Source organism: Dermochelys coriacea, chromosome 3, assembly GCF_009764565.3.
Source record: "Dermochelys coriacea isolate rDerCor1 chromosome 3, rDerCor1.pri.v4, whole genome shotgun sequence".
NCBI lineage: Eukaryota > Metazoa > Chordata > Testudines > Dermochelyidae > Dermochelys > Dermochelys coriacea.
The window spans coordinates 24,721,297-24,733,499 of record NC_050070.1 but is presented as its reverse complement, the minus strand read 5'-3'; positions in this window follow the sequence as shown (position 1 = coordinate 24,733,499).

The following is a 12,203-nucleotide window of genomic DNA, read 5'->3' as shown; positions in this document are numbered from 1 at the left end:
AGTGTGCAGAGAATCTGGAGCCAGATCACTTGCTGGTGCTAAAATTCTAAATATTCTAGCTAGGGCTCAGTGCATACAGAATTAGGAAGATAACTCTGTTCATATTCCTTTTGGTACTGGAACGAACACGGTTCCTGCCTACCACTTTCAGGAGCATTTGTTATCTTCTAGCTTTGAAGGAGAGGGAGCACTGCACAACAGGCCCCTTCCCTCCATCTTCTTCATGGTGTGGAAGAACTCAACTACTACATTCTATCTTTCAGGGGAGGAAGAAGAAAGGATGTGTTTTGCCCCACCCCAAATCCAGGGAGAGAGATTTCTGGGATGAGTGGCCCACATCTAAATGAAGTGGGATCAGGAAGAGCTGAACAATCCCTTTATGCCCTTTGAGAAACAAACACTGCATCAAGCTTGGGTCTAAAGTGGACTCTTCCCCTCTGGGTGACCCCTCGGTATACTTTTCAGGAATTCCTGATTTTGAATCCTGTTTCTTGCGCCGACTCACACTGTGACCTTGGGCAAGTCATTAAACTCCCCGGGCCCTCATCTTTCCTATCAATTATCTCACTGAGGTTGCGTGACATGAGGATCAATTGTTCATATTTGTGTAAAGCCCTTTAAGGATACTAAATGTTTAGGGATGTGATGCTTTGCAGAGTGTGCTAAGAATGTTTTCTCTATATACTTGCACATATTTTATATTATATATTTTCTGCACCTATTCACATTCATATTCAGTGAGTCCATTTCAGCCTGCCAAGCTCATCACTCCTAACCCCAAGCCAGCACCCCAAAACAACCAGTTTCTTGCCTTGATTCCAGTCCCATAATCCTCTGTGGTCAAAAAGGACTATGCAGCTGAGGAAACTGACTGGCTTTGTGGGTTACGGGTGGAGAACTGCGTCTAATATTTCAGTTAAATCGGCCAAATCATGATTCGTCTCTGAGGTCAAAGAGTCTAAAGTATCCATTGCAAATTATTTGCTCCATTTGAGTAATAAGAAAGGGATGAAAAATTAATAGGTAATAGAGCACATTTAAAAAAAAAAGTCATTAAAGTTGAGAGGTTCAAGCAGCCAGTTAGTACACTGGTTATAGGCAAATGTTTAAAATTTACTTTGAGATCCAGGAGGTACAGGGCATTTTTATCTTCTGCCAGTGCTTTTCAAAATTATCCTTACTTGTGATACAATTTTATGCCCCTCTATTGCTTTTGGAATGAAGTACATTATTACCTACCAAGGCCCCTACCTTTTCACTGTCTCCGAGGTATTTTGCTGCCAACGTGTTTCTGATGGGAAATGTGCAGAAATGCTGGGAGGCGACATGAGCAGCTGAGTTGCTATGTGTGTTTCCAGTATGAGCGATGATATCAATCTTAAAAAGAGAGAGCGAGAAGGGAATATATTTAATCTCTCAGACATCAGGGGAGGGAGGGACATTTCAAAATGTGTTTGTTTTTGTCACACTGTCAGGCTTTTCCCTCCCTCTTGGAGTTAAATCATTTTCACAGTCATATAAGGTAATCATTGAAGGTGGAATTCAATTTCTTTCTGTTTTCTCAGCCTCGATATTTTAAGGGGTCATTATTGTAGTCTATATAGCTTTTCAAACTGAGCTCAAATGTTTATTATTAATTTTTATAACACCGGTGTGCACTTTACAGACATCTCATGGGTTGGGCTATAGGAGGCCCCCAGTCCAAGTTCCCTCTCTTCCTGAAGGGGAGAATGGATTAGAACAAGGAGCTGCTACTTCTCAGGTGAATGCTCTAACCACTGGGTTATGGAACAGCTGGACGTTCCTTTCAGTTGAAACTATTCCACTGTGGATACATTTTTTTAAATGTCACTGGAGCAGGGGGACTGGATCCTGGGTCATGTATCTGCCACAGGAGTGCTCTAACCACTAGGGTACATGATCATGCTTTCTCATGCTGACCCAATGACTATTTAAATGATATATTCACAGTGGAACAGCTTCAACAGGACAGACTGAGGGAGCCCCACATCAGTCTATTCCATAGCTCAGTGATTAAGTGATTCACAAGAGATGTGGCAGATCCCTTCTTCCCCATCAGGTGGAAAGAAGCCTTGACCTGGAGATCTTCTGATACAAGAGGCTATTTAGCTGCCTTGATCCTATATTAGAAATACAGCACCCACGACTGAGACATGCAGCCATATACACAGCTGTAAACAGCCAAAGAGGGGCAGAAAACATTGTAAAAATCACCTCTCTCAATTAACATAACAAAGGTGGTGACAGTGTCATAATGGTTAAACATGCATTTTTAAAAATGTAGTTAGTTTAGAATTGAAGGCTTTTGATAAGTAATAAATAATGATAGTTGATTAGCTGGAAATCCACAGTGGCAACCAAAATGATTTTATATTAGAGACATCAAAATGGAGGATTCACACTAAATTGACCAATAGCAGACAGGAGATTAGGGTGAAATAAAGTTCATCAGGGAAGGGCTGAGCTCACTCCAAAATACCTGTAGAGGGGAGTTAGGAGGAGGTTCAGCTCAAATGACATGCAAAGCTGATTGGTTGAGCAGGTATTACCCCACAAGGAGGATCCATGTTAATAACTGGAATTGAAGACACAACCAATCAGAGAAGGCCAGAAATCAAATATAAGGCAGAGAGCTGACAGGCATTGGGGGTGAGTGGAGAAGACTGGAGTAGGAATAGCAAGAGGAGCAGAACATTAGAAAACAGCAGGACAATGGAGCATAGCACAGCAGTGGTAGCAGCATCAACAAACAGAGAACTGACAGAGCAGAAAGACCCTGAGATGTATCAGAGGGATCTTGAGAAGAAGGCAAATAAGTATAATCATTTTATATACTAAAGGTATGTCTGAGTATGCTTGTAAATAAAGCTGGATGCCTGCATCTGAATGGATTTTACCCCACCCATCCTATGAGTGTCTGATCACCACTCATAGGATGTTATTGTTAGTACTTAATGTTCTTTAAGGTGTAATGTTGCTATATATATATATATATATCTATATATATATATCTATATATATATATATGAAATCTCTGTGTTACAATGCTATTACAATGTATTAAGGTTTCATACATATGTATAAGGGGATCAACGTGTACTGGCTTATGCAACTTTGTATCAACTATATGGTTTGTTTAGTCCATGGTGTTGCCCTAGTATGATTTCTAAATGCAATGCAATTGTGTTATGCTATATGTCATATATTGCAGTGTATTCTTTCTTGATTATTAAGTATAATTGTAACTGATTATTTCCTTTAAATAAATGTTTTGTTTTTGAAGAATTACTGCTTAAAATCAACTATTTTCTCTTCCTTTGAGTGGAAGGCTGTATCTGTGTCCACTCACAGGTTAACAGAACTAGTCTGTTCTGGGGAGCCCACTAAGGGTCAGAGACAAACTCCCTGGTAAAACCTGGGCAATTCCTCTAGTGCCAAATTCTGTTATCCATTGTACAGGCCAAATTGACAATTGGTTTATAGTTATAGGAAAGACATCATTAGTGTGCCTTGCGTTCAAATTTTGGGGTAACACTCACACATTCCAGGTGAGTACCTTGGTCACTGAGCTATGTCTCTAATGACCTCATCCTAAAGTAAGCTCCAAGCCAGCATTCCGTCCCCATTCTCTTTGAGCTGTCAGCCTTTGCTGTGATGACTACATAATATTTAACAGTTTGGCTGTTGGTGTGCTGAGACCAAAGCCTATCATGGTGATTAATATTTTTTCATTGTTTATGTGGGGTACTCCCCTGTTCCTCTGTCTCCTTTCTCATACTTAGACTGTAAGCTCTGTGGGGCAAGCAGTGTCTTTTTTTTTCTGCATTTGAACATCACCTAGTACAATGCAGTCCTGGTCATGACTAGGGCTCCTAGGTGCCATGGTAATACAAATAAATAATACTCAAGGAAGTGCTTAGAGAGATGACTGACCATGACTATATAAAATAATTGTTCAAGTTCTTATACATAATGGGCCTCATTCATCACCACATAAAAAGGTGATAACTTGGAATATTTTATCTTCCTTTAAACCATGTAGGAAAACTGTCTCAGAATTTGTTCCTGCAAGTGTCACAATTGCTGGCCCAAGAAGATAACGTACTTCCATCACCACTGCTTTTTTGTGCATTGTATGCTTTGGTAGATGTTCTTCTATTGCCAGAATGTGAATTTCAATCCATAATGAATTTCTGCTGCAGAAGATCAAAAAGGTCTCTTGGTTGTTCAGCAGTAGTGACATTTCTCAAAAGGAGACTGCATAATACAACTAAAGGTCAAAATACTTCAGTGTAGGTCAAAATACTTCAGTCTCTCAGGGGTGATTTCTTCCATAAATGGATCATACCTGGAATTCAAAGGGAAAAAATGGGACAATGTAAGGGACTGCGGAAGACTTTGTTATGGCCTAGCCAGGGAAATTCCTCTTTCTCGAGCCGAGAGATTACTGTAGGACATAGATAGGTACTGAAGGACACAGCTGCTTTGCATGGCCCTTCGCCAGGTAGCGGAAAGCCTCCCTTTGAGAAGTACCTAATTCTATATTCATGAGCTATTTTTGTGTAGTGCTTATTAACACTGACTGTCTGCCCCTCCGTTGGACTCCGTCCCTGGCAAAGCTCCAGTGTGCTGGGTTCCCCACCTCCGTGACTGCAACACTTGGAGTCCCTGTTGCGGGTGGGTCACTAACCTTCAATAAAGCCAATAACTCACAGCTGTGTGTAAGCCTTGTTTTTCTCAGAGTACTCCTGCCAGGCCTGTGGTGCTTCGAGCACGTTGGCCCAGAACAGACAGCAATGTCCATTTTCATAAAGCATGTTTGTGGATAAGATGTGCCAAGAAAATATCTGCTTTGTGAAAGTTGCTCCCCAGTAATTCTGCCCAGGTAAGGGACAAGTTTGATTCATAAGCCTGCATTGCAGAAACAGAACCTTTTTTTGTATCCAAATAAGCACCTTCATATTTACGATGTTGGCTAAAGCTGCTTAACTATAATTTAGTAAAGTAGCTTGTCAGATGAAACTTTTGACAAACATAGGCCTTGATTTAATTTATTTATTTATTTATTTATTTATTTGGCAGTTGCAAACTACCCTCAATTTCTGTGCATGCAGTTGTTGTTCATAAATATTCACTTACACTGTCTAACAAACTCTAAAGGTAGGAATACTGAACTTGAAATAAATTAATATAGACAGACTGCTCGGTAAATCATCTCTCTGAGCATTTCATACAGTTGAACCAAAGTAGTCACATCTCAGACTCTTATCTTTTAAATAACAAAAGCATTCTATTTCACTTTCCTCGAGACTTAAATTCATTTTAAACCTACTAATAACAAAAAAAACCTCTATACACAGCTTTCAAAGTTTAAGTGTCAAGTCTAGGCAATGTAGAAAAAATCTTTTGTAATGTGCCTCAGGTCTAAGGGGGGAAAAGGTCTCTTTGCGGACTGATTTCAGAAAAGCGACGTTAAGAATACCTCAGTGACTCAATCTTTCCTGTGAATTTCAATCTCTCTTGGAGTGTTTGGGTTTTTCTAGCTCAAAATCAAGGTCAGAACCTTAGAACCTGCCACTGGTTCTGACAGGCAACCACTGACTCTATCACTTGACTTTGTAGTTTCTCACTGCATGTTGCATTTCCTGTAGCATGAAGTAGAGTGGTATGCTTATTATGATATTAAATATAATTTATATATCATGGGAGGGGTCAGTCTTTTTCCTTACTTAGACCACCTCATCTTCCATTCATGATCATGAGGACTTAATCACTGACAAAATAGTCTTTGTACATTTTTCTGAAAAGTGCAACAGTTTTCAACTGCTCTGCTTTCCTCATTTCGTTCCTCCTTTTTGCAGTAATAGATCATTAATTTTTTTTTCTTTCTTACACTCTGCCAAGAACACCTCTGAAAATAGGTGCTGAGCAAGTGGTGCTGAATAACCAAAACATACACACCAACATTTTCAAACCTGGTTGCCTAAAATATGAACCTGATCCAAAGCCCACTGGAGCCAATGGAAAGACTTCTCTTGATTTCAGTGGGCTTTGGAGTAGGTACTGATTTTTCAAAATTGTGTAACTTGTATTCAGCTGTTTAAATACATAAAAATGTAGTCATCAGGGTCTGAAAATGCTGGCCACAGATCACACTGGGCTGGGCAATTAAATGTAGAAATTACTTGACCTGCAGATTACCCATGAGTGATACATGATTCACTGTCACAAGGCCAAAAATTCTAGCAGGTCAGTGCTGCCTGGGAGTTCTACTACCTGACCCAACTGCCACGATTTCAATTTGAATTGCTGCGTAGGGAGGCCTGCACCAGAGCCCTTGGGTAAGCAGCCTCTCTCTGAAACAGCTTCAGCCCAAGCTACTTAGCTCTGCCACCACTGTGCACTGTCCATCCTCCTCATAGGTGCCACTGCTGCTCTGCATCATCTGTTGCCTCAGATAAGCTGCTGCCACCACCACAATCTATCTGCACTATCGACTGTTCAGCAGACTCAGCTCATGGCGGGGGAAGGAAATCAGTGGTACCTTGACAGTCCTCACCCCCAGAGAGGCACTGCCAGCACCAGATAGCATGGAAGGTTTCTCCTCTTTCTTTCCTTAAGCTTTCTCCAGGCTCCCTTACCCAACTGTACCAGACAACAGTGACAGTCAAGGTGACTCCAGGCACGTTCAATGTTAGTGTTGTATTTCCCAATAAGGTCAAATGCATTTTGTTTCCTCCAAACACAAATTTAAACTGACTTTTAAACAAAATGTCCCAACCCATCCTATAAAACACATGCAAATAAGGCATGGCCCATTCAGCCAACTCTCCTTGCTCTCTGCTAGCACCTGTTGGAGAGCTTCCTCGCCAGAGGAGCTCCTGCCTGCCTTCACTTAAGTATCTCTGGGCTGCTCTTCTCCCATTTCAACAACATGTACTGGCCCTTCACTCCCTTTTCTCTCAGGCTTCAGGCAAGAGATCACAAATTGTGACTGTCTCAGAACTCCAAAGACTAGTAGTTTGAGCTCTTTTCTTTCTCCACCTACTTTGCTTTCTGACTTGTGGGCAGGCTGAATAGGGGTTACACACTATGTTTTAGTCATGTTGGACTATAGCCTGTGCTCTGCACACAAGTCCAGAATACCTATGTATACCCACTATTTCCCATTTCTGAGTAAGAGCACATGTCTGAAAACATGGCCCAATCTGTAGTCTTGACAACATGCAAATCATATGCTGTAGCATTTAGAATTCCCGGGGGAATAGAGAACATACTTTGAAACTTCCACTACAATATATTTACTTAATACAAATAATCAGATTCCCCATGTTCACTGTCACAGCCTATCAAAGGGATGTTTGGAAATGAAATGAACTGCATTACTTTCCAATTCTTTGACAGTGGGAAAATGTCAAGTTCCAACAAAGACATCTCAGGAGATCCAGCTGAGGAGGGGAAGTTGGAGCCATTCTCTGATACTATCTGAGGACCTCACAACAGCAGCTTTCCATCAAAGTGAACAGGATGTACCTTTCAGACTATTAATATTGCAATGATGAAGCCAAGTTTCCACAGCCAAATGCTTTATTTCAATAATAAAAATGACTGCTTCCAAAGAATACGAAGTACCGAATATGTATAACTGTTGGAAACATGTCATTTTGCATCTAAGACTAATAAAGTTAAGAAAACCCTCAAAGGAATATTTTAAAGAGCTCCCATTTATCTGAAAGACACAGGCACTATTTTATTCTATATAGGTTCTTATACGATGTTTATCGCCAGAGTATATCAGAATCCACAGATAATTGAGACAGCTGAATGCCCAGCAAAAATATCTCAAAGTCAGGGGGTAGTTGCCTTTGTCAGGAGAGTGTGGAGGATAGAGGTGGTACTCAAACCCAGATTTAGGTATGATCAAATAATCTCCACAGAGACTGAAGCTAGATAGAAGTTTCTGCTAAAATGATCAGCAGTGAAATAGTTAACAGTAGAGGTGATTGAAGATTTTTCAATTTTTTAAATTTTTGGCAAAAACAAAAATCAGTTTGACCAGCTGTAGTTAATAGTGCTCTCATTTAAAATCTTCTTGCTTGGTTCCAGAGTTAACACTGTTCCAATGAGCTAATCAAGCAGCTCTAAGCTCTTTGAGCTCTGGCTTCTGTCAAGGGACTTAATGAGGCAACAATACCTAGGTTCATAAGAAGAAAGTTGTCTTTGCAATTGTTAAAACTGGACAATTTTGTATAAGAATGTTTTCCTCAGAAATTAAACAATGTTGATATCAGATGATTACTGTTACGCGGTACCATGGTATCCTGCCTCAATCTTAGAATCACAGAAATTTATGGCTAGAAGGGACTTCAAGAGGTCATTTTGTCCTCACACACCCCCAAACCACACCATCCCCCACACACTGAGGCAGAATTAGATATTCGTACGCCATCCCTGACAGGTGTTCCTCTAACCTATTCTTAAAAGCCTCCAGTGACAGGTATTCTACAACCTTCTTGGGTAACCTGTTCCAGTGCTTAACTATCCTTACAGGTAGAAAGTTTTTCCTTCTATCTAATGCAAATCTCCCTTGCTACAGATTAATCTAATTACTTCTTGTCCTACCTTCAGTGGACATGGAGAACCTATTGATCACCATCCTCTTTATAACAGCCCTTAACATAGTTGAAGATTGTTATCAAATCCCTTCTCAGCCTTCTCATCTCTAGGCTAAACATGTGTGATTCTTTCAACCTTTCCTTACAGGATTCCTCAGCCTCTTATTTTTGTTGCTTTCCTCTGGACTCTCTCCAAGTTACCTACATCTTTCTTAAAGTGTGGTGCCCAAAACTGGATACAGTACTCAAGCAGAGGCCTCACTAGTGTTGAGTAGAGAACAATTACCTCCTGCATCTTACATACAATACTCCTGTTAATACATCCCTGAATGACATTTGCGGTTTTTTTGCAGCAGCATTGATGGCTCATTCAATTTGTGACCTTCTATAACCCCCCAGATCTTTTTCTGCAATACTGTTGCCTAGCCAGTTATTCCCAATTTTGGAGTTGTGCATTTGATTTTTCTTAAGTGGAGTACTTTGCATTTGTCTCTATTGAATTTCCTTTTGTTGATTTCAGACCAATTCTCCAAATTGTCAAGATCATTCTGAATTATAATCCTGTACTCCAAAGTGCTTGCAATTCCTTCCCCCACATCTTGTTTAAGCAGAACCAAGGGTTAAAATACTGACCTCAGTAAAGTCAATGGCAAAACTCCAAGGGCTCTTCTTCCAGTTTTCACTATAAGACAGGGCCACACCAATTCTGAGAGATCAGTAGCAGCAGTTTTTAATTTACATGGATAATTTGTGTAACATGATAAGGATTTGTCAATAATTAGCAAGACCCCATACTGATATGTTTTATGTCAGAAGTTGAGACTACACTGTGACAACACTGCTATTGCCATAATACTTGCCCAAAAGCATGCCTCCCCAGCAATGCCACTCATTTGTATTGGCCTCTGTAATGGAGAGCTGGAGTTGATGTTCCTTTCATAGTAGGAATTCCTGAGGCAGCTTTCTCAGTGCGACTCGAGCTAATCCCGATGGTCAAAACCAAACGCAGGTAGTAGTATATGAAAAAATTATTTTCATTTTCCAACATCCTTCTCAAAGACAGCAACTGCAATGATCATATATGTGCTTTCTAGTCCCATTTTTCAAGTGTCCGTAGGTCTTTCAGTGTCTGTCCTAAAATAATGAAAACCAGGAAATTGAAAGTGAAGAATGACAAGTTCCATGTCACTCATGCCATTTGCCAGAAATGAGGGACAGCAGTAGATAAGCATTGTGTTTTCCCCTACACTCAGAATACCTAGGAACACATTATTTAGCAGTTAGAGATGTGTACAAGGAGCATGGACTCTTAGATTCTCTTCCCAGGTCTGTTATGAACTCACTGTGTGACTTTGGCAAGTGATTTAGTCTGTATGTCTCCATTGACCTGATGGTAATAATGATAATTAACCACCTTGTAGGGATGTTGTGAATCTTAGTTAATGTTTGTAAGGCACTGAGATCATTAGAAGAAAGATGCTATAAAAGTTAAAATATATAATCTCACAAGTACTTAAAACATACCTATTAATCAAATAGAGTTGAGTATGCAATTAATTAATACTAATAATAAAAAGGCAGAGTATGCATTCGCTCTGCCTGGCTCAGAAGGGTTTTTCTTTTTTTTTTTTCTTTTGTAGGGATGGAGCAGGGATGTGGGTAGGAAAGGAATGTATTTTTCATCCTGTGATCTTTTTACTTTAGGTCTCAAATTTGATACATAACTGGAATTGTGAGAGACAGATCCCAGAAAAATAGATTTGGAATTCGGAGTTAGTAGTTACAGCAAAAATGTTCCCTAACCAACAGATCGGAGAGAGAACTGAGAGAATAACTGACTTTTTGTTTCATTGGCTGAACCAAAAAAAAATCCAAATTTTTTTTAGAAGCAACAGATTTTTATTTTCCCTCAACAATGCCCTGCCCCTCCACAAAATTATTTGGTTGAACGAAATCTTTCTAATGTTGACACAAACAACATTTCCAAAACAAAATGTTTAAATTCACTAACAAAATGTCAATATTTTGTTTAGCAAATGTCATTTTGAAACAAAGTGTCAAAAATTTTCATTTTGACATTTAAAAAAATCATTTTTTTTTCAGCTGTGCTCAAATTATAACCAAGTTCACCTACTCTGAACTAATAAGGACTTAATATTGTCTCAAAGAACTGCTAGGTCTGTCATTACTCTTAATCAGTTTATAACAATTTTAAGTTTCAGAGTAGCAGCCGTGTTAGTCTGTATTCGCAAATAGAAAAAGAGTACTTGTGGCACCTTAGAGACTAACAAATTTATTTGAGCATAAGCTTTCGTGAGCTACAGCTCATTTCATCGGATGCATTTGGTGGAAAATACAGAGGGGAGATTTATATATACACACACACACACAGAGAACATGAAACAATGGGTTTTATCATACACACTGTAAGGAGAGTGATTACTTAAGATGAGCCATCACCAGCAGCGGGGGGGGGGAAGGAGGAAAACCTTTCATGGTGACAAGCAAGCTAGGCTAATTCCAGCAGTTAACAAGAATATCAGAGGAACAGTGGGGGGTGGGGTGGGAGGGAGAAATACCATGGGGAAATAGTTTTACTTTGTGTAATGACCCATCCACTCCCAGTCTCTATTCAAGCCTATGTTAATTGTATCCAGTTTGCAAATTAATTCCAATTCAGCAGTCTCTCATTGGAGTCTGTTTCTGAAGTTTTTTTGTTGAAGGATAGCCACCCTCAGATCTGTAATCGAGTGACCGGAGAGATCGAAGTGTTCTCCAACGGGCTTTTTAACGTTATAATTCTTGACGTCTGATTTGTGTCCATTTATTCTTTTACGTAGAGACTGTCCAGTTTGACCAATGTACATGGCAGAGGGGCGTTGCTGGCACATGCAAAAAAACTTCAAAAACAGACTCCAACAAGAACTCCTTTTCTTTTAACAATTTTAAGGCATTAGTTAGCTTGTTTAAATGCATTCATAATTATTAACACCTAAAGGAGCGGAAATTTGAAAAAAAATGCAATTACAATTGGAAAAGAATACTTAAGCTTAGGGATTGTTACGTTTGATGGATCTGTCATCATTTTACCTATGGACAATAGATGAGCAGAGAAATATTGACAGAAAATATAAAGGATACTGTAGAATCTCAGAATAGATCACTGAGATATACTCGAAAGGTTACCTGACAGCTTGCAATTGAACAGAAAAATCACTGAAACTGAAAATCTAAAAAAAAAAAATTGTTCTGGTAAACCTGAAAAATTTCATTTATATAATTTTACAATGTTTCATTTCAATTTTGACCTAATTTTTCCACTATAATTAACTGAAATTTTGAAACAAAATCTAATTTTGAGCAAGAAAAATGTACTTTTATCATTTTGAAAGTGTTAAATAAAATGTTAAAACAAAACAGTTTCAAATACTTCTTCAAAAATGTTTTAAGTCAAATAGTTTATTGAAACTGACTCTCTCCCATGAAAAGTTTTGGGTTTTGATGAACTGGCATTTTCTGATTGAAAAAAACCATTCCTGACCAGCTCTCCTAGGGATCACCCTTGTA